General features: G+C 40.7%; 1 protein-coding gene across 1 annotated transcript in view; it reads left to right on the top strand.

Moving 5' to 3' along the window:
* Positions 1-14,748, top strand: part of LOC118503715 (frizzled-2) — a 62,677-nt gene that overhangs the window by 1,820 nt on the left and 46,109 nt on the right. The window lies entirely within an intron of this gene.

Here is a 14,748-nt window from a genome sequence, read left to right as displayed (position 1 = left end):
TGACTTTCCAATGAACTGTAGTCTAGGGAAGGGGGGAAATTTCCCCTAAATGAATGCAACATTCCACTGCATTATAGCAATTTACAACTTCCACAAAGGGATTGTAATATTCCACAATTCAGTTGAATCATTCCGCTAAGTGTTTCTAGAGTTCCATTATATGAATCTTAACCCTTTAAAATATTTTCTGAAACGCTTATATTCTGAAATCTTTCCCAACCCTGGTAGCTACTGAAAGTACAGGAAAATGTATCCACTCCAACGCGAATAAAAACGCTTTTACGCGTTTTCTACTTATGGTTCACCCTCTTCAGAATGACTTGCAAGCAAATGGTCCTTTTGCCTTTTCGTGTTTCTCGCCTCCGGGTACTACCTTCTGCCATCCTTCATTACAACATCCTCTTCAGTGGAATGACGAAGTACTGAACGATGTTGCCCTTTCGTGGCAAAATATAGCAACGACAAGCGATGGATTGCTATATACAATGAAGCTCCTGATGATGATGAGGGAAGACGTGTACTAATAGTGGTGCCGTCGGTTCCTATCACAGCAGGACCGGTATCAAATCATAATCGAACTATCTCGTTATGAGCAGGACTAACTGGTCAGCTTAAATACGTCAAGACAATCAGAAATAAGTGTCCAAGACTTTCTGAAGACATAATCTTAAAAGAAAATAATACGCTTTTAACTGGAGCCTTAAACAGGTCCGTAAGGAGACTAGACAAGTTCTAGCAAAGTTCTAAATTAGTAAGTTTATATGTAAACTTAAAATTCCAAATAAAAGACTCAGATCTGTGTTCCAAATTAGCATTATACTTCAGAAAACATCAACATGAACTGGATATGCAGCTAATTCGATGAGTCATCGAAATCAGTCTACGGACCTAATGATAAGTTTACGCACTTGTGCGGATAATGCCACATGACAGACAGGAATGCGTGAGATGTTCGTTGGTGGGCTTTAATATAATTTAACTACCTTCCACTGACCAAACACCCACAAACACACAGAAAAAGATGCCCCTTAATTTTTTTGCACTAAATTTCTGGGGGACAACTCTCCAGAGACGTTTGACACGCTGGAAACGGTAGAACGGTAGGAGGAGATCGGACGAATAAAATTTCCCCAAACTCCCCAGCCTTTCTCTTGATCAACCGCCAGCGTACAATGCAAAACTGCTAGAAGGTGAAGGTTTTCCCGTTCGACTTTTGCGCATGTGTTTGTGGCAAGAGATTCCCAATAATTCCCTTAACATTCTTCCGGCAGCAAGAACACCGCACGGCAGCAAGAAAAATGGTTTCTAACTCAGTCTCTCCCTCCTGTCAGGGTCGGTGTGTGTGTGACTCAGTTAAATTGTATCAGCATCGAGCTCGAGAAGTGTTCATGTAGAAGTGGAAACAACCGGCGTAATGGATTTCAACTTTGGGGAGACTGGCAAAAAACATACTTTTCCCCGACGTTTGAGCCTATGAACCTATTTCAACTTCTATTGCCGGAAAAACTAACTAGAACGGAAACGGATATTAAAGGGGGAAAGCATTCAGGATTTTTTGTTTTTTTTTTTTGCTTTACGAGACAGCAAGTGAAAGTTTTTTCCAAGCGTGTTAGAATGGCTAGTGCGGTAACATGCCTGTAGAACGAAATGTGATTTTTTCTCGTATAAGCTTTTTATGGAACAAAACAATACTAACATGTTAGTTATATTAAATGGCATAACGTTTCTCATCTATACTGGGGAATAACTCGATAAAGCTGAACCTGAAACTGATATTCAACTTAAAATAAAACTCATTCACGCAGTCAAAGTCTAGCCCGAGATGCATACATCATAGCTCTGTACAGCATAAAACTACAGTGAGCAAAATATAAATAGCACCAATATATATTTTTTCTCGATATTTTCAGAATTTTCCTTACTGATTCCTCTATTTTAAAGTCTCAATGTTAAAATGATATTTTTTAAACCATTTTAAACCATCAGCTTCATTTTCATATAAACAAATAAATATTATTAGAATGAGTACGAAATAAAAATAGCAACATTTCAATTTTAAATCAGCGGATGCCTACATTAGAGTAAATAACCAAATTAAACTACATTTTCATGATATTAGAGGGGAATGAGTAACCATCTATAATTATTTTACTAAGCTTAAAACATTTGTTTCCAGTTTACGTAGCTGGATCAGTTCTTAGTATTCACGGGTAGGAAGGACCCTTCAGCTTGTTAAAGTCGTCCAATTATTTGCTGCTTTCATAAATCCGATGAGGAAGGAAAGACTTGAGGCTGTGTAATGGATACAGATCTGCAGAACGAACTAACTAATCATATTCATTAAAATGTTGCATGAAAATTATGCTTTAGTCAGTTTAGAGCTATGAATCGCTACTAAACGAAGAAATCATTTTGCTACTAAGCAAAGTCACGGCCTTTTCAAGACTCACCATGGTCGAGTATGTTTGGCATTTCGGTAACCTTTGACTTCAGCATGGTTGAGATTCACGCCGATGAAAGTTTTCCTTGAAATGAAAAAGCTCACCAAACTATCACTTTACCACTTTCAATGTTCCACCAAATATTAGAATCGGAAACTTTGCGCAGATCGTCTTAAAAATGTTCGAACCGTCAAATCTACTGAGATTTTTTTGTGAGTCCAAATGTTCGTTGCTTGACAGAATATTCTGAACATGACTTGAGGTCACTGGACATTTGATTCCGATATCTTCTTGTTTAATTATTTTGTACAAATAGTCGCTTATATCTAAATCATAGTTTAGCTTCTGCTCCTACCATTGTACCATTGTTCCCACTTTTGGCCACACTTATGGACAGAACTGTCCGTCTTTCCCATTTGTTTGGAAGAAATGATGTTCGATTTATGTTGAATAACTGTCTGCTTAATGGTATTCATTACAATTAAAATAGATTATATTAACTTTTTTAACTCAAGTAGAAGAATCGGTACGTTCTTCTTGTCCCTTGGGAACTATAACCTCTTAAGGTCTCGGCCTGACATTTCTAGCTTTCTGTGACTTGATTTTACCCGTAATAAAAGTAGTCAATGCCCTGCATCCAAAGAGGGCGTCTGGATGGAATTAGAACCCCGGTCCTGCCGTGTGACGACCGGCGCAACTGTCGCCTCGGCCATGGGACTGCCTCATGTTTGAAATTGATAATTAAAAGCACCTTCTCTGGTGTTCATAGTTCATTTTTTTGCTTGTAAGAACCTAACAAGAGAAACTATGACTCATTATACATAAAAGTCGTATTCAATTATCTCATGGTTCATGTAGATCATTTTAAAAGCTTTCTGCCCATCTTTGCCTCAGCAACAGATGCATGAAACGAGACCATAACAACATCTCACATCACCCAGCCCAAATAAGGGCATTGGTTCGACCTCCGTGAAACGCACCGTATGCAACCGCCTACAAACGCAACACACTATAAATTGTTATAACTCAATACACGGACAGACACAATGGCCTTGTACTCCCGTACCATTGTGAGTGTAAGATCGTAATAAAGAAGGATTATTTACTACTAATGCCATCATTGCCTGAGACGCACAGACATTGTGCAACAATATGTTTCCAATTGAAACTGGATCCGGTGAGTAAATCCGGGTGTATTTGTATGTCAGAATACTTAACCCACTACTACGGCCCACCTTTTTGCTGCTGTTTCTTCCGCCGTGATCGGTATTGTGATTTAGTTTTTATAAAAAAAAAATTGCGAAATACAGCATTTGAGCACTTTCATTGCAACGTTGTAGTAGGCCAACAATGTGAACTTCAGACGCTTATATCGTTACCTTTTGAGTGTAAAAATAAACCTCTTCTGCCGATGATTCTCCGCCAACAAATTGTACGTTTAGAAAGCGCGCCGATGATTGCGTAAATTTTCACAACTTCCTTTAAAAACTCGGTTGTTAACCATTGACCGTTTCTTCGACCGCTTTCTCCACGGAGCTGTCCCAAGGAACTGCCGCAAATGGATCAGCCCTTTAACAACTGGTAATTAAACTGTCGTCAATGATTATTCTACCATGGAGCGTAATGGCCAATAATTGCATGACAACAGCCATTCCGCGTCAACCTATTAAGGTCCTAGAAAAAGGTGTTCTTGAACTGTGAAAGGATTATTATAAATGCCCTCTCCTAGAGTATGTAAAATTTTCGCACTATTCGAATAACATTTAATACTATTCCTTCTACATCTCAAATCTCCTCTTTCTGCTCATTTTGTCAGCATTCTTATATTTAAAATTATCCGTTGATTTGGTTTCAACAAAACAGGTCAATAGATTTTGGCCAACTTCACCAGCAACTTTCCCGATGCGTGTAAGTCATCGAAAGGTTTCCTGAGAAAAATAAAGACCCTAGTCAGTCACATTTGAAATTGGGTTGACGATATTGTTGACACGTGAAGCACATTCAACTTCGCTTAAAGGAAATTACGGTAACTAACTTGACTCGTCTTACCTTCGCTGGTCACTCGCGATAAGGTCACTTTTGTGCAAAGTTGCGCTCGGCTAAGACAAGCTGGGAATGCACTCTGGACTACTAAGGAAGTGCACCAAATGAGTGAAAAATGTTTAATGCAATATGTTTCGAGCGACATCATGCGTCGGGGTTGAAACTATATCGATCATTAATTTATACGGTTTTTTTCCTCGCAATGCGCAAAATCATCAGACGAGAACGTGTCCAGCAATGGCCATTTTTGCTACGATTGCTACGAACGTCGCACGAAACAGGTTCCGTAATGAACATGATTTCATGAGTAACAGCAACAGCAAGAGAAAACAAAGCCAGAAGGAGCGAACAAATATGATATTTTGATGGAAGATACAATGGTTCTGAATTTAAAGACGCACATCTAGACAATTATTCAAATATATGTGTCTTCCAGTACTGATCGGTCCGATACACATCCATCGTCCGAATCAAAAACAAATCGAAACAACAATTATATCCTTACTTTTCGAAAAACTGCCACAAAAATATTGAACTCAAAGCAAATCAAACAACAGATACAAGAAACACCACTGAAGTATGCTTGTATACCTCCCAACGACGAAGCCAACACGCCAATTGCCTAACACGGAAAACCTGGTTTTTAACTTCCTTTCTCTCGTTTGCTTTGCTCAATCGTCCGGAATTACGCACTGCTCCCCTTGCTGTTATCAGTCCACGCGTGTATAATTATCAATTTCAAGCACGTACCATGCCTCACATGCTTTCGAATTATTTATTAACATTTTCTTCATTACTTTTAGCTCACACCAAATGTTGATCGTAGGTGATTGTATTTAAATGCTTTTATTGCTAGCTTGCATTTATTTTAAGTTTGTTAACATTACGTTGTTTTCACATAATTTCTTTCAACTTATCTTATTTCTATAATTTTCTTTGATATTTTGCTATTCTTCTATTGTATTTACTTATTTGTCTTATTCATTTTTATTTTTATTTGTTTACTTTATTTGTCTTACAAAAAATATTAAATATTTAAATTATTGCATTTATTCCACTGGAGTTAAAATAATTCTCCATTTTTTTTCACCACATTTTTATAACAAACCTACACTTTCAGTATAAAAAGCAACACATTCGGCCAGTCCACTCCACCCGGACATCTGTATCCGCCACCAAATATGTCAAGTGATAGGAATTCTCACCCTCGTGGCTTGAAATCTTCACAGCTTTCGTCGATTTATGGCTTCATCGGGTTTGACACCAACCTGTTTCCTGGCAACCGACTGAACAGGCTGTGCGTGAAGCAAACTTGTTTCCTTTCCTTTGCACATTATAAGGTCCTCGCTGCGCAATGCTCGACGCAAACGCTCGACAGCAACGTGGAACCACTCACCTCCAAGAAAAGCAAACCAAGTGCAATGATAAAAGCATAATGTCAATGGAACACTTCATCTCTGTACAGGTTGTACGATAAAATGAACTGTGTGTGAGTGTTTTTTGTTTTGCCAAGCAATAAATATTGTCATATTAGCGTAGTTTCCGGATCCATTGCTTATCAAGATTGATTTGCAATGTATGCTGTACTCCGGGAGGAAGGAGGACATAGTTTTATACCGTAACGAAGGCCCATTAAGTACTTTGAGTGGATTTGTTTAATTCTGCAGTATTTCAATATGGATTTTAAATGAGTAAAATTTTAGTTTGTAAATCGCAACCAAAATTTTTATATAAAAAAGAAGATCAAATAAACTGTATATGATCTTAGAAAAACATCACAATTAAATAAAATTAAAAATACTGATAGGAACAAGTTTATCTTCTTTTACCTTGGCGCTAACATTCTTGAAAGTTTTTGGCCTGCCATTTCTGGCTTTTTGCAACCTGTTTTTACTCATAGCTGGAAAGTCAGTTGGGGCGGTCCGGAGATCCAGAACTCCTCCTCGTACGCAGGGCTGACTATTTGCTAGGGGTAAAATCAAGTCACAGAAAGCCAGAAAAGTCAGGCTGGGACCAAGACCTTTCGAGGCTGTAGAGCATGATTCAGGATAGTTAATCCCTGCGTACGGGAAGGCAATCTCGATGGGGTTTGATCCTCGGTCATGTCGAATAAGTAACGGTGTCGCTATCCCCTCGATCGCCAGACCGCCCCAGAACATTTTAAACTGAAGCATAAGAAATAAGTTTATACTACTCATATAAATTCTTTTTAACCCGTTTTTCTGCAAATTGCTGAATCTTTCTAATAATCCAGCTATCTGTGTTATCGACCTCTGTTAAATGGGAAGAATAATATCAACTTCAGGCATAGTCAAACCAAGTCATCACCCATCCACAAAATCCATCAATCACACACAATCTGACAAGTTTAATGCATTTAGTCATCAATTGGGTCAACCAACCCACCAGGAACCCACCAACCATCGTTAAGCGCTGATAATGTGTTGAAGCCAAAAATATTTACCACGTTTCGTTGTTGGTAATATTCATAAACACCCGTAATCATCGTCTATAAATGCGATTGATCTTTCCTAAATTACCTACCGTTTTGTATCATAGATAAGCTCGAGTACAATAAAGATAAATTATGATATTCGGGTATGGTATTGTATGTGGGAGAGCAAGACCTTTGTATTCTGCAGGCACACTGGCACACATTTGTTGAAATAGAATCGAAGTGGTATTATGAATGCTAATAAACTTTTTGGATTGTTAAATAAGATAACAATAATAAGCAATCCACAGAGGTGACAGTTAATAACCCTTTTCATTTACGAAGAGATTCGAAAATAGATCTAGACCAACCAAGAATCAGTACGACAGTTTTTTTTTACACTTATACACACACTGGTGAAAGTTAAGTGACTTTTATTGATGGCAGATGTGCCAAGAGTGGAATGAACCGACTGAAGGTATTGAAAAATATGAAATATGGCCAGCAGCGATACAACATCGCACCGCAATACCCGTCACCCAAAGCTTACCGTACTCACAAACGCATGCAAACATGGAGCAATGGGGACCGGGTCTCAAAAAAGTAGCAACGAGCCTGAACCACTGATAACAACCACCACGGCACAATCTGTCACAGGTTATTGATTTATTGTTTACTTTCGAGGAATAATTCATCACTGTATTTGAAGGAAACACCAGTCAAAAAAGAGGTAGCTTCGGTAGGTCGGGCGGAGATGGCAAAGGTACGAGCAGCAAACGATGTGATGAAAATTTGGACGGGAAATGGGTTTTTGATTACAATTTCATTCTCCGTCTTCTTCTTGTTGGATTGCAATTGGATCGGTAGCGTTTTAATGGCTTTCTTCGGTCAGTGGGGTCCTTCATATTGAAGCTAATTTGAAATATCAAACATAATATCAGTTTGAACCATCTTCACTGAAACAATCCCTTGTTTGTTCGCATCTTTATTATCATAAGTTTCCAAAAACAAATCACCTACGATGACATTGGGACGAGGAGCTCCAAGCAGCCCCAGAGTACTTGTTAAAATCCCATCCAGCCGATCAATTTGACAGCAGATCGTTGAGCTATCCTACTTGAGATGCCTTACCGCATTTCGAAGCCAATATTAGTCAGATGTTTTCCGTACCCTTTTTTTTAGTTTTGTTTTTGCATCCAACATCTCTCGTGTCAAATCGGACAACCAAAAACGACGCTTCAAGCAGCTTTTGAAACCTACTCGACCGAATGACTGCCGGGTCCCGACAACAGCTCACACTCGTTACGCACAGGCCCGTGTACACCCGAACGGAATGGAGTATTATAGCTGTCTGAAGCACCCCATATGGGTTGCTTTACGGATCGTCTTAGCTCGGGCTATTAATATTCTTAATTTTCGGATAACGGCCATTACGCCATCGCTGTTGCAGCTAGCGTACGTCAATGCTACATCGACATTGCAAATACAACCCGTTCGCTTGCCCAGATCATCCTGCTCTTTTGGGCCAAGGACCGAGTTTCAAGAATCTCAAGCAGTGCCGATTATGACGATGAAGTGGAAAAGTCCCTCTCTTCAAACTGGGGAGTCAATATTTATGTGGAGTTACTTTTCTGTCCACTCCGTCGGTAAGCGTCCATTCCTTTACTCTTGACGTATCTTCAAGATCAAGGAGATTTTTTTTGGGTGGTGTTAGTCTTTTGACTGTTGAATTTGAAGGTAATATTAGATAGTAAGTTTTTTTTTTCGTTGTGACTTAGTTACGTAACATTGTTGAAATTATAATATCTTCAAATCAATGTACAACTACGATCCCCATTTACAAGACATAACATACATCGGCATATGTAGATGAACAAGCAAAGTACGATTCATTGAGCTACTCGCCTTTATCGTATCATATCCATGCATAGCACCACACTTCATCCCCAATTCTTCTGCCCTGACTTCGCACAGTAAAACCGACCAAGTCACACCAAGGAGGGGAGAAAAGCAAACGCAAGAACTCGTGCCCGCCACCAGCGACCAGTGTGTTGTGATATTTGGTTCTTATTTTTAAATTGAACCTAATTGAGTGTTTCGGTACATAAATAACGCGCCGTGACGTTTATGTGACAGCGAGAATTGTGGAGGTCATGCTTACTTTACGCCTGGCTGTGGTCCGAGCTGCGAATGTACGATGCGCTTCCAAGAGCCATGCTGCTGAGCTCACACACATGCCGAGCTCAGAACTATTCCAAATTCCAATTTATTCTCGCTTGGCAGAAAGCTGCTGCTTGCCTTGCAGTTCTCTAATCGTTGTCAGACGTTAATTTGCTCTACACACATACGCACACACCAGACCAGATAAGCAAACACTACCCATTGGACATAGAACATCAGCAACAGGTGAGAACAATTCAAATGCCAACTATTCAGTTCAATCATGAGTCCTCACAATACACTATCCCGCTCAATGCGAATCCAACGCTATATTCACTCGGGGCCGGATTATGCCGCATTAAAGATAAGTTCCAAATTGCCTATTTGAGCCTAATCAGTTTATGCTCCGCATCAGTGACCGATGCTACCAGCGCGTCCTGTTTTCCCGGGGCAAAGTATTCAAATACCGCTAATACCATTGGTCATGCGAAAAAGCCATGCCATAAATTTTAAATCCCTCCTGCGTACCCTCAAATTATTGGTACAACATCGATAAATGGGTGTATGTGTGGTCGGCCCTACTGCATGCGCTAGTACACTCTCGAACACGGCGAGCTGTCAGGAAAAGAGCCGTGTCACGCGGCAGAGGAACCTCAGGAGCACGAGGAACCCCAAACCCAGAGACCTGCCACTCTCGCTAGCAAATAATCAACAAATCGATCAACTTTAATCCGCAACCCATAAATCATGCACAATAAAATGTCACTCTCTACCATCGCTTTGCCAGTGTGGCTGTGTCGCTGCCCGCCACAATCAAGTCGTTGTCAGTGATAGTAGAGAAAATTCGGCGGGGTACAGCAACCCCTTTTTGGACCATGTGCTGTGCCTTCCCAATGAACGAATTTCGAACGCTGCCTTCCATGAACCTCCCTCCCGACAACTACGACGCCCCAAACTATGGAGTTCCCTGGTGGATGGGGACAGGGCGGCCTCTTATTTACCCGCTGTTCACCTCCGATCCAGGTGCTGCTATGCGATCAACAAAATACAACAACGCTTTCATAGGTCTTATCTTTCCCCTCGGATCGATTATCAATCCACGGCAGCCGTCGTCTCTGTCGTCGCTCAGGTATCGCATCGTCCAGCACGTCCAGCCTGGCTAGGTTAAAATTACTACAGACGTTTGGCTGAGCGCAACGTGGTCGATTTGATTTCGGGTCGGTTTGGGCTCGGGGCTTATCTTATCAGCAACCACCGTGCACTACTGTGTCCGACGAAACGAGCTTCCTGTAGCTGCGCTTGACTGTTTTTTGTATTATTTTGGAACCGATTACCTTCGAGAATTTATTTACTCACTCACACAAATCCAGCCATTCGAGGCAGGTAATGATTACCGACCGACTGGCCAGTGACAGCTATAAATAAAATATTTTTTCAAGTTGATGTTTTTTGGAACCTTTGGAACCTCAGTAATGACACTGAGTAGTGAAAAGAGCCACATCTTGATCCTCTTGAGGTAAGATCTGGCGGCCCTGGTCCCTGATTCTACGCCTGCACCATCACTGATGCTTGTTAATGTGCAGCAATCTACTGATCTACTGAAAACCGTGGACAGGGACGTTTCAATCTGGTCTGGAAACTTATCCGACCCCATCCCATCAACCGTTTGTTTGTCGCGCCCACAGATGATTTAATCAATGAAATTTGTTTCGCGACACTTCGTTACTCGCGCCAAGTGTTTTTGCACTGCGTGCAATAAAACTGAAGCAGCGCAAGAGATTAGATTTGATAATACTTTATTTAATCAAAGCAGCACGTACTCGTGCAATCGGAAACCACACAGCGCGAGACTGCAGTCTCTGATTTCGATGCAGAATCGTTTCGTGAGGATTTGCGTTTGCATTTCGTTTTGTTCCGTTTTTGAACAGCGATATGCGAGTGTAGAGATAAATGCAATTTCAATCGTTAAAACTCAATTAACAGCACGAGCTGATTGAGCTGATCGTATCGATTTTCGATTTTGATTAGAGCAAATTCCAGATCACCTTAATCATACCATCACAACTGTTGCAATTTTAAAAACAGACACAAATCACCCTTTCTTGGACTTCGCATCCATAGGTTCAAAGTTCTAGTAATTCAGACATTATGTTGAAGTTAACATGAATGAATACTTTATCAACATTTCTCTTCCGAACGTATCTTTGCTGATTTGAATTTGGGTTTCGACGATAAAACTCAAGTTTCCACGCGATAAGCGTGTTTATAGGTTTCTCCTGCTATATTGCTGCGTTTATTCAAACTTTCGATTCTGATGTCCACTGTCCCATCTTTTGCTTGCCTTAAACGCCATAATTTATGATCATCCGAGAGGTTTCCAACAGTCTCTCCGAAAACCAGTTTACCCCGAAAGCCCGCGTTCCATGTTATCTGTTTTGTTTTCATTTTGTTTAGCAAGCTTAAGCGTCAAGCTGTTGTTGAGAAACGTCGCCCCAGGTCGCCCTGCCAGTGGATGAATAATGCCACGACGCTGACGACACCTGATAGAGACATTATTGGATTAGTGTCACCGATTGACTGGGCGAGAAAACTCGCTTAAATCAATTTATCTCAAAACGATCGAACAATAGAGCTGTGCGGGAACGGTTTTAATAACGTTGGGATGAGGCCTACAAAGGCGAACACGCCAAACACGTGGGTTAGAGGCAGGCTCTTTTGTCTATCGAAGCTTAAGCGATTTACATGCCATTATATGGCGACATGCTATAATAGATAACTCGGGAACAGCCAACAAAACGGACTGATGGTTGTTCGCCACTGATCGCATATTTTAATTCTCGAACTTGGCATAACAAACTTTATCAAAATGGTTGTTTTGGCTTTAACGCTCTTTATGGGTAAGCATGATAATCGCCGCGTGGCCGTTACAGGTCGAAATAATAGCAAACAATGTTCATCTGGCGCCACTGGATGGTCTCAATATTTATAAATAAATTCATTCACACGTTTTTGCACCAGCATGCTCAAGATTGTACCCATACTGGACGTACACTGGTAGAGGCCTCTGCTTCTCTTGTACCAAATATATGCATCTGCACGTAGGATGTTAACTGCATCTGCACTACTATGTTTCTCGGCAAAAGTTACTTTACAGTTAAGATCCTTCATTCAGTTACACCTCTTCACAACTTCATCGTGTTCAACAAGCAGTTGTTTCGGTGTTTGGTTTCTCGGCTGGCTCGGCTTCGAATCAGGTCTGTTTGCAGAACCGAGGTATCGCACTTTACACCCGCTCATTAAATACGTGCAAGCGACGATGAAGGGCCTTCCTGTGATTAAGAACTCTTTATATGTGTGAGAACACCGTTTTAAGAACTACATTTTACATTGTTATTCGAACCATTTTTCCTAAACTCATCATTTGCCAAACACGAGTCACAATATACCTTGACGAGACTTGACTCCTGCTTAGCTGTTTTATTCAGGCCATTGCGCGTTTTGCGTTAACCGAACCATCCCTGGCCATTGACAACATGTTGCTCAAGAATAAACGCTACATGCAACCGACCTGACCACTTGGTGCCTTTGGAACAGGATGCCTCCCTGCCGAAGACAAGTTCTCTTCCAGCCAGCGCACGTTGATTGCATGCGAAGAGCAAACGCCACCGTTTAGCAAGAAATATTTAATTATCCCTCATTTAAATGAGCAGCTTCGTCCAACGTCATCCGGGCGTCGTCCTGCACTCGGCACCTTTCCATGCATGCGGTTGGGGCACGGGTTTGTTGGGCTTGATTTATTCGATGCAACGTGCACCATCCATCTCCAGCTAGTTCAGTGCAGTTCAGCACCAGTCGTGGTACATACGGCGGTACGAGAGAAGTGAGACCAACAAGACTGAACGGGAAATGTTTCATCAAGAGTAGGTTTTGTGCAACGTGCAAAAACAAGTATCGCAGACGGCGGTAGCACCACATGTCTCATTATCCGTACGTTCGCTGTGTGCACGGCGCGTTAAACATACAACGTCAAAAACTGGGTGAACAGTGCTGTTAAAAAAGCAAACAACAACGAGCACGAGAAAACAGCATAATAAGTTCATCAACTTTTTCTTGTGCATGCTGATGGACGATAACTCGAGGAACTTGATAGTGAAAAAAATGTTACAAGCACGATGTGTTGTGTAAAGTTCGATAACCGATCATTGGTAGATCGAGATGGACTTACATATAAAGCGATGAACCTTGAAAACCTTGATGAACCTTAAGTATAACAACTTAAGTTATTGGATACATATTTGTTTACTTCCGGATATTTTTTGACACGCTTCAAGATATGAATTTGTTTTTGTGCACAGATTCTTTAACACGTTCCCACAATATTTGTTCGTGTCCCGAGATTGTTTGACACGTTCCCATACAGTTGTTGTTTGCGTCCAGCGTTTTTTACGACTTCCCATTTATTTTTAACTTGAGATAAATAGCTCTAATAAAATAATAATAATAGAGGGACTACTCACTAAGCTGTGAAGATAGTGTGTAATTTATTTATATGTTTATTCATAGGTATTGCTTCAGATAATTTATTTAAAACATACAGATAAAAAAGGGAGTACAATTACCGTTTGTGTGGAAGGACTATGGAGGAGCCGCTGCAATGAAAAGCTCTACGAGTTGTACGATAATCTCACCATCGTGCAGCGAATTTGACTCGCCAGGCTCCAGTAGAGTGATCATGCCATGAGAATGATGATGATCCTAGACTTTTATCCACCCTCAGATGGAGTGTTGGCGTTGATGCGTCCGCCAAAACAGTCGGTTAGATCACAGATTGAACCTCGATTCTCTAAAGAAGATTATTCAAATCATTTAAAAAAATCATGTATGAAATCTCCATCGGCTAGATTTATCCTATCACGTTAAAAATCCGCAGGGCTAAATCATCAATGTATGGGAACGCGTCAAAAAATCTCAGGACAAGAACAAAACCTATGAACTCGTAGAAAAAACTTCGAGACAAGCACAAATACATATAGGAAAGCGTCAAAAAACCATGGGAAAGCGTCAATAATCACCGAGATACTCTGCATACTACAAACGAAACTCACAAAAGGTCCTTTTTTGCAAGAAAAAGATCGAGCAGAAAATGGAAAAGATCTTTCGAACTCAGTCATAATCCATCGATTTGCACAAGTTCGTTTATTCTGTTCAAGAGAAAGCTAAAGTGATTATAATTAAGAAAACCCGTACGGCAGCAAACGCCACCGACTTGATTCATCATCAAAAAAGAGATAATCATACCGTCGTACCGTATGCCCGTAAATCGTAACTATTCTTGATATTCTTTGCAGACATTAGAGTCACATTTTCGTTCTTCACTTGGGATCTCCGTAATTGCTATCCATTCTGCGGATTTATCACCGTTGAAACTGCTCTAATGCTAAGCCGATCTGAAGCATCAAAAGCCCTACTGCTTCACCATCCGCAAGCGATGTGGAGGAAAAGTGTCAGAAAGTAATTGAATTTAATTGATTGATCACCCGATAGCAGGATGGTAACGTTTCGCATGGCATAGCATCCCTTACCACGCACCTTTTTTCCACCATATCAGTCTGCAATGCAATCATCCATCCAGGAAAAGCGGACCTCAAGTCCACGACCTCCTCCGGACGA

Source organism: Anopheles stephensi, chromosome 2, assembly GCF_013141755.1.
Source record: "Anopheles stephensi strain Indian chromosome 2, UCI_ANSTEP_V1.0, whole genome shotgun sequence".
Lineage (NCBI taxonomy): Eukaryota > Metazoa > Arthropoda > Insecta > Diptera > Culicidae > Anopheles > Anopheles stephensi.
This window is presented reverse-complemented; position numbering and strand designations above follow the sequence as displayed.